General features: G+C 40.4%; 1 protein-coding gene and 1 pseudogene across 6 annotated transcripts in view; both read left to right on the top strand.

Moving 5' to 3' along the window:
• The window catches only part of CCDC126 (coiled-coil domain containing 126), a 41,164-nt gene that overhangs the window by 17,280 nt on the left and 4,395 nt on the right, over positions 1-19,489 (top strand). The gene's annotated exons all lie outside the window — the stretch shown is intronic.
• Positions 4,481-5,069, top strand: LOC112621815 (annotated as a pseudogene).

Here is a 19,489-nt window from a genome sequence, read left to right as displayed (position 1 = left end):
AACAGTGGGTCTCAACAGTAGGTCTTAGTGGGCTTAAAATGTTCAGTAACTCATTCAGTAAACATATGTTGTCACCCAGGCTTTGTTGTTCCATTTATAGAGCACAGGCAGAATATATTTAGCATAATTCATAAGTGCTCTAGGATTTTCAACATGATAAATGAGCATTGGTTTCAACTGTAAGTCACCAGCTGCATTACCCCCTAAGAAGAAAGTCAGCCTGTTGTTTGAAGCTTTGAAGTCAGGCATTGACTTCTCCTCACTAGCTATGAAAATCCTAGATGGCATCTTCTTCCTATAGAAGACTATCTTGTCTACAGTGAAAATTTGTTGCTTAGCGCAGCCACCTTCATCAATTATCTTAGCTAGGTCTTCTAGATAACTTGCTGCAGGTTCTCCATTAGCACTTGCTGCTTCGCCTTGCACTTGAATCTTATGGAGATGGCTTTTTTCCTTAAACTTCAAAAGCAACCTCTGCTAGCTTCCAACTCTTCTTCTACAGGTTCCTAACCTCTCTTAGCCTTCATAGAATGGAAGAGAGTTAGGGTCTTGCTCTGGATTAGGCTTTGGCTTAAGAGAATGTTGTGGCTGGTTTGATGTTTTATCCAGACCACTCAGACTTGCTTCATTTCAGCAATAAAGCTGTTTTTCTTTCTTATTATTCATGTGTTCCCTGGAGTAGCACTTTTAATTCTCTTCAAGAACTTTTCCTTTGCAGTCACAGCTTCACTGTTTGGCACAAGGCCTAGCTTTCAGCCTGTCTCAGCTTTCAACATGCTTCCTCACTAAATTTAATCATTTCTGGCTTTTAAAGTGAGAGAAAAGGGACTCTTTCTTACACTTGAACACTCAGAAGCCATTGTAGGGTTACTAATTGGCCTAATTTCAATATTGTTATGTCTAAGGGAATAGGGAGGCCTGAAGAGAGGGAGAGAGACAGAGGAAAGACCAGTCGATGCAGCAGTCAGAACACATGTAACATTTATGAATTAAGTCTGCTGTCTTATATAGGTACAATTCAAGGTGTCCCAAAACAGTTCCAATGTTAACATCAGCAATTGCTGATCAGATCACCATGGCAGATACAAGAATAATGAAAAAGTCTGAAATATGATGAGAATTACCAAAATGTGACAGAGACGCAAAGTGAGCAGATACTGTTAGAAAGATGGCACCAATAGACTTGCTCCATGCAGAGTTGCTGCAAACATTCAGTTGTAAAAACACAGTATCTGTAAAGTGAAGTGCAATAAAACAATGTATTTCTCTATTACATTATGGTTACTTTCCTATAAACTTTCACCCTAGAGTATAATGAGTATTGATTTTTGCTTCTTTGCCTAGTTTTCTACGGCATCCCCCTACAGTTGTTTAAATATTCTCCTAGCATATTCAGACACATTAGGCCTTTTAGCACTTCCTGTATATTGAAGAAGTCTTTCCCGATGCCTTCCAATCAGCTCTGGCCTGGACTGTTTGCTCTCTATAGGATTGCAGCAGTGAATTGTTTTAAGATCACAATTTGTCATCATCTTGTAGATTTATTTTACTCCTCTATTATATTGGATTTCCTATTTTCTAGAATTTTTTAGCTTCCCCTTTATTGGTTATCCCCTGATTTTAAGGGACTAGATCTTCTGGTAGGTTCCTGAGAAAGATGCAGATAGGTAAAAGTTTTGAGTTCTTACATATCTTGAAAAGATCTTTTTTCCCTCAACCCTCATGCTTCATTGTAAGTTTGGCTGGGTACAGAATCCTAAGTTGGAAATAATTTTCCTTGAGATTTAAAGGCTCTGCTCTGTTCTGTTTTACTCCTCATCCCCCTAGGTTCCAGTGTTCTTTTTGAGAAGCTGATGCTGTTCTTTATCCTTTTTATGTGACTTAATTTTTGGAAACTTGTAAGGTCTTTGTCCCACACCATTCTAAAATTTCTCAATGATGTGACTGGGTATGGGTCTCTTTCGTACAGGTGTTGGGCCCTCAGCAGGACATCCTGCAATTTATGTCATTCAATTCTGGGATATTTTCTTAATTTATTAATTTGATTTCTATGTTTTTCATTCACTCTTTCTGGCATTCTGTTATTCAGCTTTTGGGCTCTCTGGACTGTTGTCCTCCAGTTTTCCCTTATTTACCTTACTTTCCATTTCTATCTTTTTACTTCATTTTTTGAGATGATTTCCTTAGCTTAATTTCCAGATCTTTATGGAGTTTTTCATCTCATCTAATATTTTTAATTTCTAAGAGCTTTATTTTGGGCTGGGTGCAGTGGCTCACACCTGTAATCTTAGCACTTTGGGAGGCTAGGCAGGTAAATCACTTGAGGTTAGGAGTTCGAGACCAGCCTGGCCAACATGGTGAAACCCCATCTCTACTAAAAATATGAAAATTAGCTGGACATGGTGGCAGACACCTGTAATCCCAGCTACTCAGGAGACTGAGGCAGGAGCATCACTTGAATCCAGGAGACGGAGGTTGCAGTGAGCCGAGATTACACCACTGCATTCTAGTCTGGGGAACAGAGTGAGACGCTGTCTCCAGAAAAAAAAAAAAAAAGCTGTCTTTTGTTACATCTCTGAGGTTACCAATGGTAGCTTTTCTGAAGTGTTTTTATGTTTCTTCCAAATATATCTGGTGATCGTTTTTCTTTGTATTTGAGAAATGAGACACTAAAAGGTTGATGGCAAATGCTGAGCTTTTGTGTGGTATTCACTATAGGATGATCTGGCTGGGACATTTCCTTGGGTATATCCTTAATATTTACGATGACTTCTTATACCAACTACCTGCCGTTAGGCCTGCAGTAAGGGCACAGTGCTCCACAAGACTGCCCTCACTTCAGAAACCAGACACTAGTTAGGGTATTCCCAGGCCACTTTCACTTCTGACCAAGTGGCTACAAATTTGTGGGTTCCCATTACCTCCTCATGTTTGACAATTCACTAGATTGACCCATAAAACTCACTGAAAAGAATTATGCATTACTTTTGATATAAATACTTTATTTTCAATCTATGATTGTTTGAATTTGTGGATGCAGAACCCACAGATACAGAGGTCTAAGGGACATGAGCATCCATGGATTTTGGTATCCATGGTGGGTCCTAGAACCAATTCCCTACAGATACAGAGAGCCAAGTATACTTACTATTACAGTTTTACTATAGAAGAAGGATAGATACTAGAGCCAGCCAAAGGGAGATACGCATAGGACAAAGTCTGGGAGGGTACAAGATGCAGTTTCTGTTATCCTCTCTTCATAGAACCAGGACACATTACCTTCCTGGCATATCCAACACACATCAATGTGTGATAATATGCAGAATATTGCCCACTAGGAAAGCTCACCTGAACTCCAAAGTACAGTTTTATTGGGGTCTCATTATGTAGGCATGATTGAATTATTGCCCATGTGGTTGAACTTAATCTCCACCCTTCCTCCCCTCCCTGGAAGTCAGCTGAAAATCTCCAACTCTCTAATCAAATGGTCGTCCTTTCTGATATGGCCAGCTCCCCAACCCCCGATTCTGAGTCATCCCATTAGCATAAAATATCTCGGGCCCCACTCTGAGTTGCCTCCTTAAGGTAAACTAACAGATGTGGTCCCAGGGGCCTACCATGACTAACAAAGACATTCGTCACTCAGGAAATTCCAGGCACTTAGTGGCTACCTCCCAAGAACTGGAGACAAAAGATCAGCTAAATTTTTTTTTTTTTTTTTTTTTTTTAAATTTGAGACGGAGAATTGCTCTGTTGCCCAGGCTGGAGTGCAGTGGTGCAGTCTTGGCTCACTGCAACATCCACCTCCTGGATTCAAGTGACTCTCCTACCTCAGCCTCCCGAGAAGCTGGGACTATAGGCATGCACCACCGCGCCTGGCTAATTTTTATGTTTTTTAGTAGAGATGAGGTTTCACCATGTTCAAGGTCAGGTTGGCCTTGAACTCCTGACCTCATGTGATCTACCTGCCTCCGCCTCCCAGAGTGTTGGGATTACAGGGGTGAGCCACTGCGCTTGGCCTAAATTTTTTATTACATGGTATCAATGTATTTTATTCCTTTGAGATGCTCTCTGATATCAGTATATTTAGGTCTCTCCTGTTGTGCTGGTCAGATACCCTGGAGAAGCACTTCCTATCTGTTGCTGGAGAGTATAGGCCTGTAAGTGTTCTGGGATCTGAGTGAGAGAAAAAGGCTGGGCAAGGAAGAGTGATCTCAGCACTCACTACTTTTATTTACTCTTCCAGTTTCCAGTGTAAACCCAGGCCCTCAACTGCTCTATCCCCTTAAGAAAATACGTCTCAGATCTCCTGCAGTGGGGGAGGTTTTGGAGTGGTGCACAGAATTTAAGGATGAAATTGCTTCATAGAAAATAGCTAATGCATGTTGGGCTTAATACCTACGGAGGTGATGGGTTGATAGGTGCAGCAAATCACCATCGTGCACGTTTACCTCTGTAACAAACCTGCACATCCGAAGAAACAGGAGTGTGGTGTGACCATGGGGAAGCAAAAGAAAACAAGGAAGTATGCAACCATGAAGTGCATGCTTAGACTCAGAGATCAGAGGCTTAAAGAAAAGGATAGATTAAAACCTAAAAAGAAAGAAAAGAAGGATCCCAGCACATTAAAGGAAAGAGAAGTTCCCTAACACCCTTCCTGCTTATTTTTCCAATGTAATACACAGCTGGGCCCACCTTACTACATCCTCATTGATACCAACTTTATCAACTTTTCCTTAAAAGCGAAACTGGATTTAGTGCAGTCAGCGATGGACTGTCTGTATGCCAAGTGTATCCCTTGTATAACTGATTGTGTAATGGCTGAAATTGAGAAATCGGGGCAGAAGTATTGAGTGGCTCTAAGGATTGCCAAGGATCCAAGATTTGAACTGTGTACACACAAAGGAACCTATGCAAATGACTGCTTAGTACAGAGAGTAGCTCAGCATAAGTGTTACATTGTGGCCACAGTTGACCCTTAAGATTCCTGGAGTTCCTATCATGTACATTTTAACGGTAGATACAACATTGAATGGTTGCCAGATGATTATGAAGCCCCTCCATTCTAAATCTTACAAGACACAGTTCCTCTGCCTTTCTGCAACCAATGTTTTCTTGTTGCCAGTTCATTACACATGCAATAGCATGAATTATTATTCTGTTGACCTATTTGCTCTACTGTGAACTGAGGAAGGTTACATATGCTCAACTCTTTTTTTTTTTTTTTTTTTTTTTGAGATGAAGTTTTGCTCTTGTTGTCCAGGCTGGAGTGCAGTGGCACATTCTCAGCTCACTGCAGCCTCTGCCTCCCAGGTTCAGGCAGTTCTTCTGCCTCAGCCTCCCAAGTGGCTGGGATTGCAGGCTCGTGCCACTATGCCCAGCTGATTTTGTGTGTGTGTGTTTTTTTTTTTTTTTTTTTGGTGTTTTTAGTAGAGATAAAAACTTCTGTATTTTTAGTACAGAAAAATATGCCTTGGCCTCCCAAGGTGCTGGGATTGCAGGTGTGAGCCACTGTGCCTGGCCTGCTCACTTTTTGATGCTGTTTTGAAACTGGTATTTTGTCTCATAAAAATTTTAGGCCAGGCATGGTGGCTTATGCCTGTGGTACAGCACTTTGAGAGGCCAAGGTGGGTGGATCACCTGAGGTCAGGAGTTTGCGACCAGCCACAACAACATGGCGAAACCCCATCTCTACTAAGAATACAAAGAAAGTTGGCCGGGTATGGCGTTGCTTGCCTATAGTCTCTGCTGCTGTGGAGGCTGAGGCAGGAGAGTCACTTGAACCCAGGAGGCAGAGGTTGCGGTGGGCCGAAGTTGTGCCACTGCATTCCAGCCTGGGTGACAGAGTGAGACTGTCTCAAAAAAAAAAAAAAAAAAAAAAAAAAGATGGTCAAAGGGTTCAAAATCTCAGACAGGAAGAATATGTTTTATACTTTTTTGAGTTCTGTTGTACAGTATGGTGCATATACTTAATAATGGGGTATTATGGATTTCAAAATTGATGTTCTTATCACAGAAATATATTTGAAGTATTGGATATGTTAACTAGCTTGATTTAATTATTACATATTGTATCCACAATTTATGACATCACTTTGTAACCCATAAATTTATACAAGTATAAATTGTCAATTTACAACAAAAATTTTTGTTGCATCTTTTTAGGAATAAAAAACCCCTGCACATCCTGCACATATATCCCAGAACTTTGTTCCTAGTCCATCTAGGTTTTTAGTCCTTTCTTTACCTCTGTTTTCAGTAGTACATGGTGTAAAATTTCTGGGACCTTTCGGGGTAGAATTCTATGGAGAAAACAGGATTGCTTCTTGGCTTTTCTTACTTCTCATTAAAGATTTAGCCTTTTCAGGTCTGCTAAGTCAGTTACCATTCAGCTCTGGAGTTTTGTTACTGTGGTTTCCTTTCTTGTTTGTTATCTTTAGCCTTGAGGATTTGTGCTTTAAAAGAGAAAAACTGTTTCTCTTTTTACTGTTTTTGTGGGGTACCTAGAGTCACCTTAGGCTAAATGCCTGTGTTCACTTTACCATCTTTACCTGGGAATGCCCTGGACACATATTTTTCCTTTTTCCCTTTATGTTGATTTTCCTGAAGTAATGACGGTTAGTCTGGTCTCAGACTCCTGGCCTCATGTCATCCTCCCACCTCAGCCTCTCAAAGTGCTGGGGTTACAGGCGTGAGCCACTATAGCCAGCCAGATATTACAGAAATAGATAACATAAAGAAACAAGAGTAGAGAAGAGGTAATTTCAGTTAATTTGGTATATATCAACATTTGGCTATGTATTTTCTTAAAGGGCTATGTCATAACTATTTTCAGTTTTGTGGGTTGTATATGATGTCTGTTATAATAAACGAGCATGTCTATTTCCTAATAAAACTTTATTTTCAGAGATAAGTGGCCATTCAGCTGTAGTTTGCCAACCTGTGGTACATATGCACGCATATTCCAACACATTGCTTTATTTTGAACAAAAATGGCATTGTACTGTACATGTTGGTTTTGCAACTTACTTATTTTCACTAATTTACTGTAAATATACTTCCATTTTATACACATAGGTCTATTTTATCCTTTTTAATGACTTAATATTATTTCATTTCATTTTATTTTTTGAGACAGGATCTCACACTCTTGCCCAGGCAGGAGTATAGTGGTGTGATCATAGCTCAGTATAACCTCAAATTCCTGGGGTCAAGTGATCCTCCCACCTTAGCCACCCAAGTAGACTACAGGTGTGTGCCACCCTGCCGGGCTAATTTGTTGTTGTTGTTGTTGAGTCAGGATCTCACTGTGTTGCCCAGCATAGTCTCAAACTTCTGGAATCAAGCGATCCTCCCACCATGGCTTCCCAAAGTGCTGGGAGTACAGATGTGAGCCACTATGCGTGGCCTATTACCTCATTTTATAAATGTCTTTCTTTCACTTCTTTAATGATGAATAATTTGGTGCTAACCTTTTTTGTGTGTTTTATTTAGTGCTGTGGTGTATTTGTGTGTATGAAATATATGTGTGAGTGTGTATATGTATTTCATATTTGTATGAATGTTTAAGAATAGATTACCTAATTATGGAATTTTGGGGTCAAGGATGTGCACACGTTAAATTTAATAGACATTTGTCAGATTGCCCTCCAGAATGGTTCTATCAATTTACATTCTTACTATACCACTTTCCCACCAGTGGGAAGATGACCATTTATATGCAGACTTTACCAATTCTATTTAATTTTAAATGACATTTAATTGTTTGCTTTTGGATTTATTTGCTTTCAGGGAGGTTAAAAGATTTTTTAAAATGTTTGTTGGCTATTTATATTTCTTGTACATATGAGAATGCGAATTATTTGAGTCACTTGACAATTTTTCTGCTGGGAAATTTGCTTATTTCTTATTTGACTGATTATAAAGATGCTAATGCTGTCATGTGTTACAGATGTTTTTCTTCTGATTTTCAGTTGCCTAATAACTGGGTATGCTGTTTTTAAATTTTATGTAGTAAAATATCATTTTTATGATTTAGTTTTGTGTTGAAAATTTTTTTCTCCATAACTTATATTCTGATGTATTATGCTTTTAGTTGTTTTTTGTTTGTTTTACATCTATATTTGTAATACAGTTGGGACTTCTGATGTAAGCAGTAAGATGCAGGTTCTTTTCTCCAGCTGAGTTAGCCAGTTATTCTAGTTTCATTATTTGAATTTTTTCCTTGGCTCCATTAATTTGAAATGGGAGTACAAGTTATAATAATATTAGAATTCTACAATAACTTAAACCTTTAGCTATCTATAGAAACCATTTATCCATAGCCTTTCATTAGTATACAAAAAAGCTAGTCAATCAAAATTATTTATTGAATGGACCTCTTTTGAGCTGTTTATCCTATTTTTTCTAGTTGGTAAAATAAACATAAGCTAATATATTTTTTAATGGAAATTAAAAAATATTTATTTTAGGTTTGGGGGCACATGTGAAGGTTTGTTACATAGATAAACATGTGTCATGGGGGTTCATTGTACATATTATTACATCATCCAGGTACCGAGCTCGGTACCCAATAGTTATCTTTTCTGCTCCTCTCCCTCCTCCCACCCTCTCCACTCAAGTAGACCCAGTGTCTGTTGTTTACTTCTTTGTGTTCATAAGTTCTTATCATTTAGCTCCCACTTAGAAGTGAGAACATGCAGTATTTTGTTTTCTGTTTCTGCATTAGCTAATATTTTTTAAAAATGCTAGTCTACAATAAATTGTTACTATTTTGAAGGCTATGGACAGATTAATTCAACTTTATAATGACCTGTACATTTTGAACAGTAACGTGTGCTTTCTCTTTAATCTATAATCATTTCCATCTACCTTATATCTTTTCCTCCACATTCTTAGTCCTCTGTGATGGAATTTTGTTTTCTTCCTATGTAATATTCTCTCTGTTGGATTCTGTGATTTGCCTAGAACAGTGAATTGGGAATACTTGCTCCAGCTTCACACTGACTGCTCTGGAACACCTTGCAGTTGGTGCATGGTTTCCTACACCTGGTTCTGAATCTCCAGCAACACCAGTCCTTAACCACATCAGATTTTCCGACTGACCTTGCTTTCTTTTAAGGGTTTTGGCTTTCCTCTTTATCAGTGTAGCTGAACATTTTAAAAAATAGATGCCAGCCAGGTGCAGTGGCCCACGCCAGTAATCCCACCACTCTGGGGGACTGAGGCAGGAGGATCACTTGAGGCCAGGAGTTCGAGACCAACTTGGGCAACATAGTAAGACCCTGGCTCTAAAAAAAAAAGGCCAGTTGCAGTGGCTCACCTGTAATCCCAGCACTTTAGGAGGCCCGGGTGGGTGGATCACTTGAGGTAGGCAGCAGGCACCTGTAGTCCCAGCTACTTGGGAGGCTGAAGCACAAGAATTGCTTGAACCCAGGAGGTGGAGGTTACAGTGAGCTGAGATTGCACCACCGCACTCCAGCCTTGGTGACAGAGTGAGACTCTGTCTCAGAAAAAAAAAAAAAGACTCTACAAATATTTTAGGAGAATAATTTTTGATAAGGTCTTGCTCTGTCACACAGGCTGGAGTGCAGTGGCACGATCATGGCTCACTGTAGCCTCAACCTCCTGGGCTCAAGTGATCCTCCTGCTTCAGCCTCCCTAGAAGCCAGGAATACAGGTGTGCACCACAACACACAGTTGTTTTTTTTTAAGAGATGGGGTCTTGCTCTGTTGCCCAGGCTGAACTCAACCTCCTGGGCTCAAGCAGTCCTGCTTCGGACTCCCAAAGTTCTGGGATTACAGGTGTGAGCTACCATTCCCAGCCCGGAGAATAATTTAATGTTACTATTTAAATATTCTTCAGAAAATAATAGTTTAAAAATTGCTCTTGCACACAAACCCAGCAAAAATTTTCCTTAGTAAAATGACCAAGATTAAAATTTATTTAATTCATTTAAAAAATATATACTTTATTATATAAGTAATGAATGTAAAACAGTGTTATAAGCATTTTCAGAAGCAGGCTATTGAAGATTATTTTTTATAGTTTGAAGAAAACCAGTTTTAAAAATTTCTTACACCAGGGACGTCTGGGAAAATGGAGATCCTTCCTCATCTATGTTATCCATCTCTCCCCTGTTCTTTCCTTCCAAATGCAACTAAAAGCCTTGGACATTTTATATAAGACTCTGGAGGAGAAAAAGGCAGACAGTCTAGGGACCTCAGGAGACCAGGAATGACACAGTGGTATGTTCCCTGTGTGTATTTCACAGTTGAAGCTAAAGAAGTCAGCAACCTTGATAACTGCCAACAGGCAAAGACAGAAAAAGGCCCAACAAAAGCCTGTTCTCTCTAGCCAAGAAAAGGCAGCCTAGCAAGTCAGAAAACTTGTAGACAAAAACAGCTCTCCTCTAGCCAAACATCACAGAAAAAAACTGTTGCTACACTACCAGCTACCTGATCAAGGGCCAAGTGGTAAGCCTAGACTTTTATCCTTGCGGGGCTACGGTGAGGCATACAACATTCCTGCCATGGAGGTGTTAGAGAAGGCAGTAGGTGCCGGAAATGTCACCCCTGCCAGCCAGGAGTGAGAACTGTCCCCACTGTACTCATGGGACCAGTGGAGACCACATGGAGAACCAGGACTTTACCTCCACATGGCAGTAATGAACTGTTCATCTCCCTTCCCTCTGGTATGATGTCGGGGGAAGCCTGCAAAGAGTCAGGACCCTCATTGTCCCCAGTGAGTATGAGGCCATCCCCACCACACTGTCAGTGGAGAATACGTGGGGACCTGGAACTCCCATCTCCACCCAGCAGGAATGAGGAGCCCACCACCCTTGAGTATCATGGAAGCTGAATGGGGCACCTGGACTTCTGCCTCTGCCTGGCAGTAACAAGGTGGCACCCCTCCCCCACCAGAGTGGTGTTAGAGAAAACCACCTAAAACAGGAGGTTTAAATAAGATCCAGAGTCTCATAATATGAAAATGTCCAAATTTCAAACACAAATCACTTATACTAAGAACAAGGAAGATCTCAGACTGATTGAAAAATGACAGTGACTGCTATGGTTTGAGTGTATGTGTCCCTCCAAAATTCCTATATTGAAACCTAATCTGTTGGAATTAGAAGGTGGAGTCTTTGGGAGATGATCATGTCATGAGGACTCTACCCTTGTGAATGGGATTAATGCCCTTTAAACAGAGGCTTCAGAGAGCTGCCTTGTCTCTTCCACCCCTCTGTCACGTCAGGACACCTAGAAGACACCATCTGTGAGGAACAGACCCTCAGCAGATACCAAATCTGCCGGCCCCTTAATAGGGTACTTTCCAGCCTCCAGAACTGTGAGAAATCAATTTATATTAATTACCTAGTCTATGGTGTTTTGTGATGGCAACCTGAATAGGCTAAGACAAGGACATATTAGAATTATCTGAAAAAGATTTTAAAGCTGCTATGATAAAATTTCTTCAATGAGCATTTAATGAATATGAAGCAAATGAAAAAGACACCTTCAAAAAAAAATAGTCTCAGGAGAAAAATAGAACATATAAACAAAAACCAAATGGAAATGTTAGAAGTGAAAAATATAATTAAAGTAACAAGTTCAGCAAATGGACTCAACAACAGAATGGAGGGTACAGAGGAAAGAATCAGTTAACTGGAAGATAGAACAATGTAATTACCCTATCCAAATAACAGGGAGAAAAACAGACAAAAATGAATAAAAAGAATAGAGCTTCCAGAACCTGTGGGACCATAACTAAAAATCTAACATTTGTGTCATTAGAATTTCAGGAGAGGAGAATGAGAGCAGAGCTGGAAAAGCAATCGAAGAAATACTGGCTGTAAAATTTCCATATTTGGCAAAAGACAGAGTCCTCAGATTTAAGAAGCTGAGCAAACCCCAAGTAGGATAAAACCATGCTAAGAACTTCATGCCAAGATAACGTAGTAATTAAAATTTGGAAAAAAAAAAAAAAAAAAAAAAAAAAAGGAAAGTGACCAGCAACCAGCCTTTACCTATGAGAGAAAGACAAGTTTTAAAATTTGTACATAAAAAGTTTACATATTGACTTATGTAGAATGCTCTATTTATCCAACTTACATATATATGACATTCCAACAATGGTGGAATACACGTTTTTCAAGAGTCCATGGAGGCAGGGCGTGGTGACTTACTCCTGTAATCCCAGCACTTTGGGAGGCCGAGGCAGGCAGATCATTTGGAGTCAGGAGGTCAAGACCAGCCTGGCAAAAAGGTGAAACCCCATCTCTACTAAAAATACAAAAATTAGCTGGTTGTGGTTGCGCACGCCTGTAATCCCAGCTACTCAGGAAGCTGAGGTATGAGAATTGCTTGAACTGGGGGGCAGAGGTTGCAGTGAGCTGAGATTGTGCCACTGCATTCCAGCCTGGGTGACAGAGTGAGACTGTTTCAGTTAATCAGTCAATCAGTCAATCAATCAGTCAATTGTCCGTGAAGGCTGGGTGTGGTGGCTCACACCTGTAACCCTAGCACTTTGGGAGGCCAAGGTGGGCAGATTGCTTGAGAACAGGAGCTCTTAACTAGGGAGACTGAGGTGGGAGGATCCCTTGAGCCCAGGAGGTTGAGGCTGCAATGAGCCATGAGCATGCTGCTGCATTCCAGCCTAGGTGACAGAGCAAGACCCTATCTCAAAAAAAAAAAAAAAGTCCATAGAATATTTACCAAAGTAGACCTTGTTCAGGGCCATAAAACAAGCCTCACAAACTTAAAAGAATTGAAGTCATACTGAGTATGTTCCCTGACCACAGTGTAGAAATCAATAATGGAAAGATAATAGGAAAATCTCTAATAGTTGGAAACTGGACAACATACTTCTGAATAATGAGTCAAAGAGGAAATCTCAAGGGAAATGAATACAAATGAAAATGCAGCATAAAAAATTGTGGGACACAGCTAAAGCAGTGCTGAGAGGGAAATTTAGATTTATGCACTAAGTGCATAAATCAGAAAAGAGGAAAAGTCTCAAATCCATAATCTAAGCTATTAGAGAACCTAGAAAAAGAAAAGCAAACTAAATCCAAAGCAAGCAGAAAAAAGGAAATGGTGAAGATAAAAGCAGAAATCAATGAAGCTGAAAACAGAAAAACAGTAGAGAAAATCAATGAAACAAAGAGCTTGTCCTTTTAATAGGGTCAAAAAAAAAAAAAAAAGGGCAAACTTCTCATAAGACTGAAAAAGAAAAAAGACATAAATTGCCAACATCAGGAATGAAAAAATGAATATCACGGCAGATCCTACAGATACCAAAAGGATAATAAGGGAACACTGAACAGCTATATGCACATAAATTTGATAACTTGGATGAAATGGATCAGTTTCTCAAAAAACAAATTGCCACAATCCACCCAATATGAAATAGATAATTTGAATAGCCCTATAACTATTAAGGAAATTTGGCCAGGCACGGTGGCTCACGCCTGTAATCCCAGCACTTTGGGAGGCCGAGGTGGATCGTGAGGTCAGGAGTTCAAGACCAGCTTTACCAACATGCCGAAACCCCATCTCTACTAAAAACAAAAAAAATTAGTCGAGTGTTGTGTCGCACACCTGTAATCCCAGCTACTCAGGAGGCTGAGGCAGGATAATTGCTTGAACCTGAGAGGCAGAGGTTGCAGTGAGCAGAGATGGAGCCACTGCACTCCAGCCTGGGTGACAGAGGAAGACCCTATCTCAAAAAAAAAAAAAAAGAAACTTAATTTATAATTTAAAAGTTCCCCCCCACACCAGAAAAAAATCTCTAGGCTCAGATGGTTTTGCTGGAGAATTCTCTCTGCAGTTTAAAGAAGAATTAGCATAATTTTATGCAGTCTTTTCCAGAAAATAGAAGGAGGAGCAATTCCTACTTCATTTTATAAAGCTAGTTTATCTTTACACCCAAGTAGGCAAATACAGCATAAAAAATAAAAACTACAAATCAAAATTCCCCCGAATATAGATGTGAACATTCTTAAGAAAATATTAGCAAACAATTCAGCAGCATATAAAAAGAATTAAAAACCAAGTTTTTTTTTTTTTTTGAGATGGAGTTTCACTCTGTTGCCCAGGGTGGACTGCAGTGGTGTGATCTCAGCTCACTGAAACCTCTGCCTCCCAGGTTCAAGCGATTCTCCTACCTCAGCCTTCCAAGTAGCTTGGATTACAGGTGCCTGCCACCATGCCTGGCTAATTTTTGTATTTTTAGTAAGGACAGGGTTTCATCATGTTGGCCAAGCTGGTCTTGAACTCCCTACCTCAAGTGATCCACCCGCCTTGGCCTTCCAAAGTGCTGGGATTACAGGTATGAGCCACCATGCCCGGCCACAAATCCAAAGATGCAAAGCTGTTCAGTATTTGAAGATCAGTCATTGTAATACCATATACCAAATAAACAGATTAATGGGAGGGAAATGGGTTTTACTGTAAAAGGGCAACATAGGGATCCTAGTGGTGATAGAAATATTCTGCATCTTAACTCTTATCAATGTCAGCATTCTTGTTGTGATTGTGTACACGGTTTTCCAAGATGTTACCATGGTAGGAAAACTAGGCAAGGGGCATTGGAATTTTTGTATTCATTATTACTTACAACTCTTTGTAAATCTACAATTATCTCAAAACAAAAAGTTAATTTAACAATTAAGGAAAAAACCCGAAGCCAAATCTGTAAAATGCGTGGTCCTTGTATTCCAGATATGTTAAAGGAAAGTCAATCTCAGAATTCCTATTAGATGGGATTTCTATGTAGCTATTTAAAGCATGGTCTGTTGGCCGGGCGTGGTGTCTCAAGCCTGTAATCTCAGCACTTTGGGAGGCCAAGACGGGCGGATCACGAGGTCAGGAGATCGAGACCATCCTGGCTAACACGGTGAAACCCCTTCTCTACTAAAAAATACAAGAAACTAGCCGGGCGAGGTGGCGGGCGCCTGTAGTCCCAGCTACTCGGGAGGCTGAGGCAGGAGAATGGCGTAAACCCGGGAGGCGGAGCTTGCAGTGAGCTGAGATCCCACCACTGCACTCCAGCCTGGGCGACAGAGCGAGACTCCGTCTCAAAAAAAAAAAAAAACAAAACAGCATAGGCTCTTTATGGTGATTTGTATCATTTAGGCAAAGCCATTATCTAGCATTTCTTAGGAAAAATTGGGCTTATTTTAGGAACTAAGGTATTTGTATTTAATGTTTGATGAGAACTCATCTTAGTTCACTCATGTGATCTAAACTGCCTTGCAATCTTTTTTTTTGAGACGGAGTTTCGCTGTTGTTGCCCAGGCTGGAGTACAATGGCGCGATCTCGGCTCACCACAACCTCCACCTCCCGGGTTCAAGCGATTCTCCTGCCTTAGCATCCTGAGTAGCTGGGATTACAGGCATGGGTCACCACACTCAGCTAATTTTGTATTTTTAGTAGGGACAGGGTTTCTCTATGTTGGTCAGGCTGATCTCAAACTCCCAACCTCAGGTGATCTGCCTGCCTTGGCCTCCCAAAGTGCTGGGATTACAGGCGTGAGCCACTGTGCCCGGCCCTGCCTTGCAATCTTAAGAAGAGAAGTAATAAAGTAATTGTTGAGTGACATAATTTATTAAGCACCCAGTGGGAGAAGGTAGCTATATTAAAAATACAAAAGATTAAACAATGAATGTACACTTAATCATAGAATTAATGAGGTCTTTGAAAGCACTTTTACCTAACAGTGTTCTCTTTGCTATGATATTTAGTTTGTATTTCTTTGGAAGCATTCTTTCTTTACTGCTAGTAGCTTCATAATAAAAGTTTACACTGGGTAACTCACTTTAATAACCAAGAAACGACTTCTGGCTGGGCGTGGTGACTCATGCCTGTAATCCTAGCACTTTGGGAGGCCAAGGAGGGAGTATCACTTGAGCTCAGGAGTTCGATACCAGCCTGGCAACATGGCAAAATCTTGTCTCTACAGAAAATTAGCTGAGTGTGGTGGTGGGCACCTGTAATCCCAGCTACTTGGTAGACTGAGGTGGGAGGACCTCCTGAGCCCAGAGGTTGAGGCTGCAATGAGCCGAGATTGCACCACAGCACTCCAGCCTGGGCAGAGACAGAGTGAGACCCTGTATCCGAAAAAAGAAAAGAAGTGATTTCTAAATTTTCTTGCTCGCACCATTAAGCTAATATTTAGTGGTGGCAAAGTATTGATTTTAATTTGAAAAATATTAATAAGGAAAAGTTTTTGACTTGTACAATGTATATTAAACACTTCTGTGTCATTTTGCATTTTACAACAGTTTTATTCCTTTTGTGTGTACATACAGGTTTATCTATTTAGACCTGCCTCTCTACTAAATAGATTTGAGGCAGCTGACATTAAGAGTACAAACCAGAAAACAATATTTAGGTATAAAAAGGTAAAGTACGGCCAGGCCTGGTGGCTCACGCCTGTAGTCCCAGCACTTTGGGAGGCTGAGGTGGATGGATTGCTTGAGCCCAGGAGTTTGAGAATAGCCCAGGCAACATGATGAAACCCTATCTCTACAAAAATTAACCCAGCATAGTGGTGTGTGCCTGTAGTCCCAGCTATTCGGCAGGGAGTGGGGAGGGGGCACTGAGGTGGGAGGAAATCACTTGAATCCAGGAGGTCAAGGCTGTAGTGAGCCATGATTGTGCTATTGCACTCCAGGCTGGGCGGTAGAGCAAGACCCTGTCTCAAAAAAAAAAAAAAAAGATTAAGAGACATATGACATAAGTAGGGGGTCTGCAAGAGCCTGTGTGCTTATGTTTGTGCCAGTCATGTGGCTGGTGGCCCTCAGATTTATTCCTTACCCTTACTCTGTTCTATTTCTCAAGGAAGAGTGAGTGATTCCAGTAGGTGGCATTTTCCAAGTTCCCAAATCAGCTGGCTTCTGCCTGGGTTCAGCCAGTGGGAGGTATGGAAGGAATTTGGAAAGTAGGAAGAAGGGAAGGTATTTTTCCCCCTTCCTCTCTGCTTCAGGTGGGGTCTCTGGCGGTGCCCATGATGGTTTTGTAGTGCTACTTTCTGCCAGACAGCCTGCTTTGGTTCTGTTTTTCCACAAGGTGCCCTTGGACTTGGCCTCTGGTAAATCACTGCGTTCTCCCTCTGTTCCATAGTTCAAGGGATGATAGTGGCTTCCTGCTGTGCCTTACAATCACTGATTATGTTTAGCATAGTTAGAATCTTTTTATACCCAGTATCTTTAGCATATTTAATAGCATCATATACCCTTCTTTTGATTTTTGTGTGCTATGAAATAATCAGGCTAGGTTTATGTTGTTATGTGATTTTTTCCCCTTCTTAAACTATTTGATCTTCTCCCAGAATAAGGAAGTTAAAGTAGAAAGAGAGTAACCTTAAAGTGGTTTATTTTCTAAATTGGATCCCTCATTTCTATCTCAGTGATGATGCTACCTACCAAACATGTGAATTAGACCTTCAGCAAATGTTCATTTCAAACATTTGTCGAGTGTCTACTGTGTGATGAAGCACCCTAAAAGGATAGCTATGACAGGATCTCTATTTCCAAGTTGCTTTTAGGGGTTCAAGGTCTAAGATAGGGAAGGGGTTCTTACTGCTAGCACCTTCAGTGATGGAGCTTTATGGGGGAAAGTATTATAGATGCACATATAATATTAATACAAGCGTATAATTCCCTTAAAGATGTCATCTCATGACATGTAAACATAAAATTGTATTGTGAATGTAGAGAAAGGAAAATGTTTGGTGTATTTGAAAGAACTCCAAATTCAACTAAGTGATTTTATATCACGGAGGAAGGTAGATATAATCCTCTTCGTCTCTTTTTTTAATAATATTATAACAGTCGATTTTTGAAAATTTAAAAGTTCTATATTTAATAATAATTTAGAACACCGTAAAGTTATCATATAGTTGTTTCTCATTTATCCTAACTTTTTCTTTAATTGCCAGTTTCTAACCCTGACTGAAATAAGTGATTAGACTGTACCTTTATAATTCTCACACCTCAGTTTAATGTCAAACCTCCAAGGTCTTTAGCTTCATTTCATTAATGTGTTAAGACTGTCCCCTGCCTGCCCATTTTTGGTTGCTACTTCTTTTAGTATTATAAAGGAGGTGATTGCCATGGAAAGGAGATCCAGGATTTATGATTTAGTCTTAACTGCTGAAGAGTTTTTAAAAATATGATTATCTCCTGTTTACCAAATACTATTGCAACTCTTGATTGAAAGATATTAATAAATAAATGTCCCCTCTCCCAATGTTTTATTTTGAAAATTTTCAACTCTACAGAAGAAATGTAAAAATTGTATGGTAAACATCATATATCTTTCATCTAAGTTCACAATTGGCTAACTTTTTTTTATTTTTAAATGTCTGCTTTTTCTTTTCTTTTTTTGAGATGGAGTCTTGCTCTGTCGCCCAGGCTGGAGTGCAGTGGCGTGATCTCAGCTCACTGCAACCTCTACCTCCCGGGTTCACGCAGTTCTTCTGCTTCAGCCTCCCGAGTAGCTGGGACTGCAGACATATGCCACCACGCCTGGGCTAAGTTTTTTGTATTTTAGTAGAGATGGGGTTTTACCGTGTTGACCGTGGTGTCCAGGCTGGTCTTGAATGCCTGACCTCAAGTGATTCACCCCGCCTCGGCCGCCCAAAGTGCTGGGATTACAGGCGTGAGCCACCGTGCCCAATCCTCTTTATATATACAAATATCTATGTTTATTTCTTTTTGGTACCATCTGAAAGAAATATATGTCATGATACTTCATTCCTGGGTACTTCTTGCTGAAGGATTTTTGTAAATGTTTTTCTTGTATATTCCCTTTAAACTAGAATGTTGAGGTGTTCATGATGAATGATGCCAGAGATGCACTGCTTGGAAAATCTCATTTTAGCATAAGACTTGCTCCAAATAGTTTCCCCCTCACTTTATATTAAATTTCTATTTTTTGATAAGTATTTTTTATCACCCTCTATAACAACCACTATTGTAGTACTACTCCTTTCTGATACCTTTTTTTCCCACTTCTAAACAGTTGTAAAATATTGATAACATAAAATTTGCCATTAAAATAATTTTTAAGGCTGGCTGCAGTGGCTCACGCCTGTAATCCCAACACTTTGGGAGGCCGAGGTGGGCGGATCACCTGAAGTCAGGAGTTTGAGACCAGAGACCAGCCTGGCCAACATGGTGAAACCCTGTCTCTACTAAAAATACAAAAATTAGCTGGCCATGGTGGTGCACGTCTGTAATCCCAGCTACTCAGGAGGCTGAGACAGGAGAATCACTTGAACCTGGGAGGTGGAGGTTGCAGTGATCCGAAATTGCTCCAGTGCACTCCAGCCTGGGTGACAGAGTGAGACTCTGTCTCAAAAAAAAAAAAAAAAAAAAAAATCAGGGGCGGGGCACAGTGGCTCACATCTGTAATCCCAGCACTTTGGGAGGCCGAGGTGGGTGGCTCACCTGAGGTTGGGAGTTTGAGGCCAGCCTGACCAAC

This window comes from Theropithecus gelada, chromosome 3, assembly GCF_003255815.1.
Source record: "Theropithecus gelada isolate Dixy chromosome 3, Tgel_1.0, whole genome shotgun sequence".
In the NCBI taxonomy this organism is placed as follows: domain Eukaryota; kingdom Metazoa; phylum Chordata; class Mammalia; order Primates; family Cercopithecidae; genus Theropithecus; species Theropithecus gelada.
This window is presented reverse-complemented; position numbering and strand designations above follow the sequence as displayed.